This window comes from Neltuma alba, unplaced genomic scaffold, assembly GCF_004799145.2.
Source record: "Neltuma alba isolate B1F8T4 unplaced genomic scaffold, ASM479914v2 tig00006933_pilon, whole genome shotgun sequence".
In the NCBI taxonomy this organism is placed as follows: domain Eukaryota; kingdom Viridiplantae; phylum Streptophyta; class Magnoliopsida; order Fabales; family Fabaceae; genus Neltuma; species Neltuma alba.
This window is the reverse complement of record NW_021634625.1, coordinates 19,844-31,358: the sequence shown is the minus strand read 5'-3', so window position 1 is coordinate 31,358 and position 11,515 is coordinate 19,844. Positions and strand designations below refer to the sequence as shown.

Sequence of the window (11,515 nt, the reverse complement as noted above, 5' to 3'; positions counted from 1 at the left end):
ACCAAAGAAAACAGGGAAGCAAGATGAATCAATCCACAATCTTTTTTATTGTCCAAATTGTAGTTCAATAAAACTAACCTCACTAGATTGCAGCTCAGGTCTAGTAACATGAGCAACAACTTCAACATTAATCAGTGGCTGATCTGGATCGTGAAGTTCGGTATAAAGAACACAGGACTTGAAACGCAAGAAATCCCCGACGTCAACCTGGTCAAATAAATCCTTGTCTTTACGATTACAAACAAATAGCTTGATTTTCACTCCCTTCTAATCATATAGAGATCAAGTAATCAGTCAAAACAACTTATAGCGTGAGTTGCATCAGTTCACATCTCATTCAAACAAATTGATAAAAATAATAGCAAAACATTGGCAGGTTCATTGTGTGAGACCGAGAAAGAAACCTTATAGGCTGGAACCAAAAAGCACAAAAGTTCTCACCAAAAAAAAAAAAAAAAAAGCACAAAAGTCTATCCCTTTTTCTCTTCCTCTCTGACGATTTTCGAACGCAAACAATATGCCAACTCAATCATATATGTTCTTTTTAGCAGTGGTTATAGTTGAATCCGATTTGATCACAATATTTTCAAAGAATATTCCCTGTGCGCATGTGCTGTAAAATTATGCTATAGATGAGCTAATCAAGGGTATGGATTTAAAAATATTGTCGTTGGATTTTCTAATAGTAGTCATTTTGACGAAGATATGATGATGAAAGTAGAAAACAAAGGACAGAATACTCACAGGCTTTAAGAAATCAACATGATCAACTTCAAGAAAGCATGGAACCAATCCAGCAAAAGCATATGCTGTTGAGAAAGCCAATTCAAATGCTCTATGCATTAAAAATCCTCCAAAGATTCGGCCATGGATGTTCCGCTGCTGAGGCTGGCAGATTAGAGAGTTCTCAAGGCGGGTATCCCTCAGAAGAATGCTGTCACGATCAGCCAAGGCAGGCATGTCACAGAAAACTCTTCCCTCTGCCAACAGAGATTTGAGTCTATTTAGATTTCCATTCTCCAAATCCTTCCACTCCCCTCCTCTTTTCCTTTTCTTAAAATTATGTCTTGCCTCACGTTGTTCAAAAGTAACTTCTCAGGTTCAGTTTCAGGCGAAAGTCGATTAACTGGAGCTGCCTTTCCAGTTTTTGAGTCCCGTGCAACAAATATGAAGTTGGCTGTGAGTGCTACAGAGTCTGAATCATTAGAGCCCTCTGCAACTATTTTAGACATGCGTCTTAGAAATCCAACTATAAAGCAAATAGACAGCTAAACAAGATTTAATTTGGTATATCATATTTATATGAGACAATATAAAACTGATTAAAGCAGAAAAAAGAAAATAGGTCAGGTTCAATCACTGCCGGTCATCTGGCCAATTGAATTTAATTGCAACTAGTGCATTTGTTTGAACCAGATTGGTTCAATGGCCAGTTCATTAGTTGAATCAGATGGGTTGGTATGGATAACATCATAACATATGAAGACCAAGTTACCGACAAAATCATGACGAAGCCAATGGGAAACTAGTCTGTTTGAAGTTTTGGCACTCTAAAATACTCAAATTTTTAGAACCATGTGATAGCACCTTCTTTGGACTGAGATACCACAAGCTGGACCTCAATTGAGGATCGGCCAACCCATATGACAGAACCAACTATTTTGAGATCAATGTCAACACTAATTGGCTTCTTCAGGACAATCTTGTCTACAGAAGCAGTGACCAGTAGCAGAGGCCTTGTCGTGCTATCGTCATCAGAGCAGTGCTGTTTATACAGGAAAATATAAATTATAAATTAGTTCAGTAAAATTTGGAGGATGATTTTATTTTTGAAGCTATAAAGCCATTTAACACACTAAATCACTGCAAGCAGAGATGAAAAGGCCCAGAAAATCAATTCCCATGAAATGAAGACTGTTAACTGTTAAAAGATTACTTTTATTATTTTAATGATTTTCTATTGTTGTTTCTTAAAGTGAACTGTCAAAAGATTAACTTTAGTTTAGAATTTAGATTTAGATCGTAGTTTTTTCTTTAAAAAAAATTAAAAATTTTAAATACGCGCACAAAATGGAGATCAGGGTGCTATGCTTTGTTGTTACTGCAAGAGAACCTGATTTCCTACGAACAGTGATGCTCCAGAAAAGGAGGAATGATTGCAAATACATGAAATTCGGCTCATACACACTACCATTTTTAATATCATTCTCATTCCATCTACCCAGATTCTCACTTTTAGGGTTTTCAAAGTTGAGGGATCATTGCAGCTTAGTCGAGTCCCAGTGGGTACTTGCATTTTCCCCAAAAATTACTAAACGCAATGGAGAAATTCAAAGCGACGTACCTTGACGGAAATAGTTCCCGCTAGGGCGTCAAGATCTTCAAGCAATTTCCCAATCCGAACCTCATTCCATGGATCTCTGTACTGCTCTCTCAGTACAAAATCAGAGGAGAAGTTATACAGTATACACGTCCTGCTTTGCGACGGAGTTTTCGTAAGCAAGGCGCTCTGCGGAGGCGCGTCTTTCGGCGGGTCGAGCTGTCTCACTAAGATCTTCGACTTGGCTTCCCACAGAGCGGTTGTCACCGGCGAATGGTACATTCCCGGCCACAGAGCAATGGGTTTCCGGTCGCCGAAGGAAGCATTGGCCGGAGGCGAAGGGAAATTGATCGAAGGAGAGACGAAAGTTGAAGCCACGGGGATTGTACCCTTCACGGAGATCGTGCTCGAAGGAGAAGAGCTCGAATCCATCCTCGTAGAGCTATGGACTTGAAAACCGAAATTCTTTTTTCTTTTGAAATTCAAGTTATTACTTAAAATCGCGTTTAGTGCGGAGTGGTTTGACTTCTGAATCATGATTGACTTTTGAGAAATTAAAGATCATTTTGACCATGGGAATATATTTATAATATAAGCAAGTAAGTAACACATTTTTTAATTTCACCCTTATCTTTTTACATAGGGAGAATAACAGAAAAAGAATTTGAAAATTTTGTAAATCTCAAATTAAGTTTGATAACACAATTTTATTTGATAGTGACAAATCTGAATTTACAAATGACAATAAATTTTTATTGATATTCCTTATTTGGTATTTATAAGATTTCAGCTTCTTTTTTAATCATTGACCTTTTTACATTTTACCAACCAATTTTACTTTTACGTAATTCTTTTTTTTAAAAAAAAAAGAGAAGAAAAAAGGTTTGAAAATGATTAGTAGATGCGAGAGAAAATTTTTTAATAAGAATAAATTTATAAAATTTTATCAATTTAATGTATTTTTTAATATATGAAAATAAGTTATAAGTGAGTTATATAAAAAAAATAAAATAACATATCTATGAAACATTCTATTTCACAGCAACTCTTTTCTTCCTAAAAGAGAATGTCTCTGCCAAGCTCTTTTTTCCGCACTTCTTCTTCACTTAATATTTATTATTAGATCAAATTTCCAGGGTTGAAATTTATTTTGTAAAAAAATTATTAAAATATTAAATATTAAATAATTAAAAAATAGATAAATAAATGTGTAAAATGGTAACCTTTTATTATATTTAATATTATTTTTTATCTTTAATATAAGAACTAGTTAATTAATTTGAGTAGATTATAAAAATTTATTGAGTTAGTTATTTATAATAATTATATGTTATCTTTCCTAAAATACCCTTACTAATTATGTAGTAGTATTAGTTAAAACTATCATTTGATTGAACATTTAATATATGTAACTGCTATAAAGATTATTTTGAAAAATAGATAAATATGAGAAATAAAATAGATTAATATCTTATATTTAGAATCAAATTAAAAGTTAAATTAGTTCTTATATTAAAAATTAAAAGTAATATTATAATAATATTTTTACTTAGTTTTAAGTCTCAACTATTAAAAATTAGTTCAATAATTGAAAAAATCAAGTGCAGACTCCCAATATTCCCCGATCATATATGGCACGCAACCTGAAAATGTCAAATCACCTTTTGCAAAACTTAACAAATCACTTAGACAAATCTTTTGTTTTTTTTTTTTTTGGAGCTGAAATCAGTTAGACAAATCAAGTCCATCAAATTACGAAGACTTCGTTATATGTCTCTGAACTTCCACCGTCTCAAGCTTATAATTTGGCTTGGACTTGCTTCAAACCAGCAACTTGCTTCTTTTCATATGTACGACCCTACCCCAAGTGAGTGTGTGTCTATATATATAGATATATATATATATATATATCTTCCAGCGTGAGACAAAAAATTACACTATTTCTTTTACGAAAATATAAGAAAAATAAAAAATTTCTCATATCCTTAATATAAAACCTTTTAAATTAATTTAGGAAGATTATGAATGTTTCTAAATTACTTTAAAATATTTATATTTATTGTTTTTCTACTAACTAATTTGTTTTACTTATAAATTGATGCACTACATCTAATCTTTAATATAAAACATGGTTGACTAATTTGACAAAATTAAGGGATTTAAAAAATTACTTTATTATAGTACTTTATGTTTCATATTCTCTTTCAAATAATCAAATACTTACATTTATCATCATATTATATATGAGTTCATAAGTTGGGCAAATTAATTTTAAAAAAATGATAAATATAATACTTTAAAACAATTTATTTAATTTTCTTAATCTCTCTAAATTAATTAACTGATTTTTATATTAAGGACCAAATATAGCAACAATGTAGCATATATTATAATTAAGTAATTTAGTAAATTTCTTAATCTATCTAAATTAATTAATTAAATCTTATGTTACCATAGATTTGGAAGTGTTTCTTGTCAAATGTACTTTTCGCAAATATTAAAGGAGATAGGCTGCCCCAAACCCTTTTGTCGGATGAAACTAATATATCCGATTGATCTCCTATGTTAATCTAATATCATATACTACATCCTTAATATAAATAATTAACTAATTTAAGTAAATTAAAAAAAGCTTATAAAGTTAGTTATTTGTAATAAATAGATGTTGTTTTTCCTAAAATATTTTTACTAATCAAGTATATTGGTTAGAATTACCATTATTACAAGAACTACCTTAAAAAAAATAAATAAATATAAAAAAAATGGATCTGAATCTTATATTTAAAACTAAAATAAAAATTAAATAAACTCTTATATAAAATAAATAAATAAATATAAGAACTTGTTTCTCTGCGTGTGTAATATTTTTTATTTTACTGAGCGCAAATACCCTGGTGGCCCAAATCTGAAAACCCTTAAAAAAAAACTAAATTAAATTCAACTGCAGAAAAAAAAAACATAAATTATTAGAGAGATTAGTCACTTGCAACATGGCAAACTAAATTCCAATTTCCATGGACAGCAAAAGGGAAATAAAGCAAGATATCTATTTTTAACAAAAATTAATTATATTGTTCAATTTATGCTCGGTTATATAAATGTATATATTTCACAGCTGAACAAAAAAATTCATTTGTACTTTGCTTTTCAGATTAAAAAAATTCATTTATTAAGGACCGCTTAAGAAAATCAAAGATATGAAATGATTACATTTACAATTATTTCTATGGATGATGGCAGATTATAATTACTAGATAGCTATTGATATATTTCCTTTCCATTTTTATTATAAGTTTTAAATAACTAATTAACATATAATAAAAAATTAGTTAAATATAATAAATATGTCTAAAAATTAGAAAAAAATATATTAAATGTGAAAACAAACCCAAAATAAAGCTAATAAAAAGAATTACGTCTCTTCTGAAATTTAAAAATTATAAATAGGACCTAATCAAGAAGGAGTATGCTAAGAAGATTTGACCCTCAATGTGGCTATTTTTTATTATAATTTATAATATTCGGCGGTGGTAGCTTATGTTATGGCTTTAAGGAAAGCTTTGCTCTTGCTTAAGGAGCTGAAGATTCAGAGTGCGACTGTTGAGGTAAATTGTGCTGAGATCTTCTGGTGCTATAAGAAGACGTCTCTTGATGGACTAGATTGGACAGATGGCTGGGAGATGCAGGAAATACTCCCTCTCTTTATTATATTTCTCTTGTTCCTCGCAAGGGAAATAAGGCAGCAGATTTTATTGCTGTGTCCTATAACAAGGGAGTGTATCCTTCAGGATGGGTGGAATCACCATCACTGTCTTTTGATGAGATTCTTTGGCGTGATGCTAATTTAACGGACTCTTTTGCTGAGAACGTGGCTTGCCTCAGGATTGGTGTTGGGGGCCGTAATGATGTTGGTTAATGTTGGTCTAGTTGTCTTTTCCTTGTGTTTGGTTTCTGTATTGTTTTTATTTGCTTTCTTTACTGTTTGATTGTGTTTTTTTTTTTTTTTGCATTGTTTTCTATTATGTTTTCTCTAGTAAGGTTGTATTCTAGGGTCTGAGTCTTTTCTTTTGTCTGCACTTTCGGCTATTGGTGTTTATACTTCTTTTTTGAAATTTAATAAAATTGACTATTTTGCAAAAAAGACAATTAAAATTAATTAAAAGTAATAAACATATAAAAATATAATTTGTTTTTATAAACGTGCCTTTATATATAAGTGCATAAATGACATGAGAGAGTGATAATGAGAAAAATAATAAAAGAAAATGTATAAAAAAATTAATTAGAGTAAAATTAATAAAAATAGATTTAATGCTCAGATAATTCTAAAGTCTAAAATGAATCTTGTTAAAAAGGATGGAGGCGGCAAGAAGTGATATACATATACATCATTTTGTGTAATTATTCTTGCAATTGATATATATATATATATATATATAATATTGTACACATATATGCAACATTATTTTTTTGCTAATATACTATACTTATAATTGTTACATATAACGTTCGCATGAACTTAATAAAACTATACATGCATCATTTTTCTTTTGAACATTCATAACTTCTAGAAATTTTGTTACCATTTTTTGTGCCTGAAGAAATTTTTATACCAAAAGGTGCATAGATCTATATTTTGTTTTTAAACTTTACTTTAATTTTGATATGTGGGGAAATAAAGAGATTCCCAAAATCACTTTTATTTTTATATTTTAATGAAAGATAATAAGGGAATTGAATTCCTTCTTTGCAAAAGTTATTTTCAAGTATTTATGCAAGTTCTTCGCATCCACATTACATGGCAGCGAATGTTTATAATGCGACAAGGTGCTTTTCGCATCACACGCAGTAATGGCCTTGCTCAGAGTTTAACAGCGAAGACGAAGACCCATTAGACCATCATCAACTCAACTTTATTATATACTACTTCCGGTCCTAGTTATAAAAGCTAGTTGACTAATTTGAAAAAATTAAAGAATGAAGTTAAGTTAGTTATTTGTAATAAATATGTGTTGTCTTTCCTAAAATATTCTTGCTAACCAAGTATACTGGCTAGAACTATTATTGTTAGGAGGACTACATTGAAAAAAATGCATAAATTATGAGAGACAAAGTCGATTGAGATCTTATATTTAGGACCAAAATACAAATCAAACAAGGTCTTATATTAAGGACCGGAGGTAGTATTATTATTATTGTTATGAAGCTTAATTTTATTCCTATTCACTCTTATTTGAACATTTTAACATGTTAGGCGTTGAATTGGAATCGGATGCCAGTTTTTATTTTTTGGTTGCAGTTTAGGTTGTATAAAAATTGGATATCCCAATTCAGGTTGCAAGGAAAAAGCTTAAATAAATTGCTATCATAATGTTGTATTTATCAGACTGAATTAAGTGTTAGAATATTTTTCACATTTAAATAGAACGTTGATACATTTAGGGGCCCTTAAAATATAAAATACCGACATTTGAATCCTTGCCGAAAGCGACATCATATAGTGCTTTAAACGGGATTCTATCCAACAAAAGAATATCTACATCAATTAAAAAAAAATACCGGTGCATATTCAAGAGCCATCATCTACCTTTTAGCTGAACCAAATTGCATATTCATCTTTGTATGAAGGCGCACATTTTGTAAATATAATATATATAATAACACATCTAGTCCTAGGTAATTAAATTATGTCAATTTTTTTCATAACTCGCAGTAGTTATCCTTCTATTAAATACAATTAATCTTAATCGAGCTTAAGTCGGCCACTAAAAATAAACATATTTTTCAATGGGAAGTCGAATTTTAATTTGGCACTTCAGTAATTAGCTCATTTGGCCAAACCAACTCTCAAGGGTTAAATTATATCAATTTTATTTGGCTAAAATAATATGTTTTATATGGCAGATTAATTTTTTTCAGCTTTTTTATTAAAATGCTTTATAAAGACATTTTAATAAGAATTCAAAATCTAATATAATTAATCTAATCAAATTTAATCAATATCAATTTTCTAGGAATCTATTTGAGAAACCCCTCACTCAGTCATCACCTCCTCTTTAGGCTCTTACTGCCCTTGTTCCATATCTAATTATTATTCTCCAGTTCTAAATATAAGACCCCTTTTGTAGTGTAAATTATAGCATAAAAGGGGTTTTATATTGAGGACAGGAGGAGTATAACTCTTAAAATGTTTTTAGAGATTTTGTCCCCTTTAATAAGATCTCCGATTCGAATTTTCCTGTTGGTCAAAAAAGGAAGGAAAGGAGGGGGAAAAATCAAAATTTTCATTTGTGCCTCCCTGAGGTATTCTTTACTCCAGCCATTGAGCTATTGGCTATATCTTCTTCTTTCTTGTGTGGTGCATCAAGCTCAGGTTTAATCCCGATCCGACCAAGGCTCAACGAGTGGACCACTTCTTTCCTCTTTCAATATCTTATGACAAAACCTATATATTTACGGCCCAAAAAAAAGGGGGAAATTTGAGAGGTTTCTTCCCATCAAGAGGCTCAATGAATAGGGCTTATTCACCTTCATACAGTTTTACGTGTCTGAAAATTATAGGATCATCTCAGAGTGCTCCATGCGTCCCTCAATGCTGAATACTTCACATCACAATCGATGTGTTGGAATATTTTCATCAATGAAGCGTGCTCCCACTAAAATATACATTAATGATTGGAATCGAGTTCTTGCTTTTCAAAAGAAGTCTGAATTTATGCTTGCTACTTTCCTGACGGCCATATTATATATATATATATATATATATATATCTATGTATAATGTTGAATAGTTCTATTTTCAATCTAACACATGCTTCTGGGGTCTCTTGCTTGAAAATGTTTCCCATGTCCTTGGCTAACCCATGGGCCAGTACTATGCCTATGGATCCTGCGGTTAGTGTTAAGATGTATTCATGGTCGAGCGAAGAGTTTCGTGAGGAGCACGCTCTGGTTTACACTTCCCGTTCCTACCCATCACGCACTTGCATTTCTTATTGGAGAGCAAAAGAAGATAAGGTGCTTTTCACACTCCAAGATGGCCTATGTGTAGGTAATCCCGTGAGAATGGACATGGAGATCAAGACTGAAAGAGATCACAGAGAATTGTACGTGATTCATAAATTTAAAGTTCGTAGTCGTAGTGGGAAATTCACACGGCGAACAGACGAACCAGGACTGTGCGTAAGGCAGTACCGAGATAAATTTCATCAGAGAGAAGGTCAGCTGCATTATTGCTCAAGCAAAACTGACGAGGCTGAAATTGATTTCGTTACAGGCCTTGCTGGGGGATCAGGTCTGTCTTATTCCATCACCCTACACTGTGATCCTTTTAGAGGCATTTGGGTGGATCTTTTTGGTCCTGAACTATGTCGTTTTCGTCAGCCCTTCAGCGACAAAACTATTATATGTTTGAGTTCCGACGTTGAACATATAGGAGGAAAGCCTCCACGTGATGTTTTAGAGCAGATCAGGGAGTGGAAAGAATTAGAAAAGAAAGGCAAGAAAGGCAACGACATTGATGGGCCCTCACGTGCTCCATCATCTTCAAAACAAAGCAGTAGTGCTATTCTGAATGCTGGGAATACTACTCGAGGTGGTTTTAATGGCGCTAGCTTCACTTGTTGTCAGTTGATTTTTGGGCGACGATACACCGAAGCATTTCAAGGACATTCAGAATAGTGCTTTTGGCTTTCTTACATGCCAGTCTGTTGTGTCTTTTCGATGTTGACAAATTTAAGTTTGTACTCTCTTGGGATTAGTGTGCAATCTTGTGCCAAAGAAAACATAGATTATCTTAATTCTAACAATCACGATGGATCTTAGTACTGTACTCTATCAATGAAACATTGTATATATGTGTGTATCCATGACGAGTGTCAATGGGATCGGGTGTCAGCTGCCGCTTGGTGCTGCCCCTTAATTTTGGGGCCCTTCCCAACGTGTTTAATGAAATCTGTTCCTTCTTGAAGTTTTTACGGCGTGTTGGATAAAGAAATACTACTTTTGGTACTAATTATAAGATTTAGTTTATAGTCTACAAACGAGGTCGTATAATTAGTACCAGAGATAGTATAAAGGATCGGGTGAGTGATTTTCTTTTTATTCTAATCAATAAATGAAAAATTAATTATCTCCAACTTCCTATAATTTCATCTCCTTTCTTAGCCATAGCACTCTTGTTTTGGGTAGATTACACTCAAGGGAATGATGAATTGGGTGATTATAAAAATTTAAATAATAATAAAAAGAAGAGTAATGGTGATCATTGATGAGTCTCAACGAGTATAATGTACAAAAAGAGGATAGGGAGATGATAGGCCGACCGTCTTATTTTATCTATGTTTGACCACTCCCCTTACCGACGCCCAGTCCTAGCGAACCTCTATATATTCCCAATCCACTATGCTTTCTAAGATTTAATTAGGCTCCTGGTGTCTCAGTATAACGATCCACATAGTATAATAATTTTTTATTTTAATAATAAAGAAATTTTATTCCATCATTATTGTATTTTTAAAAAATCTTTTTTATTTTGTATATTTTAGAAATTTACATGTGACTTAGTCAATATTTACAACAATCCTAATAATTAAGAAATTATGAAATGGGACTAATTACTATAATTGGGAAAACTGTAAGAATCTAATAAAAAGAAAAAAAAAGCTAAATTATGCAAACCTCCTAAACTATGGATTCGTTGCATATTATCTCCTTGACATTTTAAAGTTTAAATTCAACTCCTGATCTTTTATTATTTTATTGTGGATACTTTGCCGTTAATTTTCTTGACGTTATTATTTATATATAATCTAATAAAAGAAAAAATATAAAAATATAATTAAAAATTAAGTAAAATTATAAGAATATAATGGACAGATTAATTTGTAAAGAGGTTACACGCCACACTTCATCGGCACTAGTGAGTCCTCTTGACCTAACTCCTCTTCCCTTTCTATTTTGGTTTTTTCACAGTTGGAGTGCGTCGTTTTAAGTTGGCACCTTTTTGTTTTAAAATATCCAAATCAAATGGTCATATCATCAAAATTACCAGTGTTTGTGTTAGATCAGCAATATTTAACATCATTTAACTTTTGGCAACTAAAGACAAAGTAAATTTTAAGGGAAAAAACACTAATTTCAAATTTTAGAAATCAAAATCAACATGATATCAAATTTGAGAAATCAAAATCAACGT

At 31.7% G+C, this 11,515-nt stretch overlaps 1 pseudogene; it reads right to left on the bottom strand.

Moving 5' to 3' along the window:
- Positions 1-78: 78 nt before the first annotated feature.
- On the bottom strand, positions 79-2,780 carry LOC114751461 (acyl-coenzyme A thioesterase 9, mitochondrial-like; annotated as a pseudogene).
- Between the last annotated feature and the right edge of the window lie 8,735 nt (positions 2,781-11,515).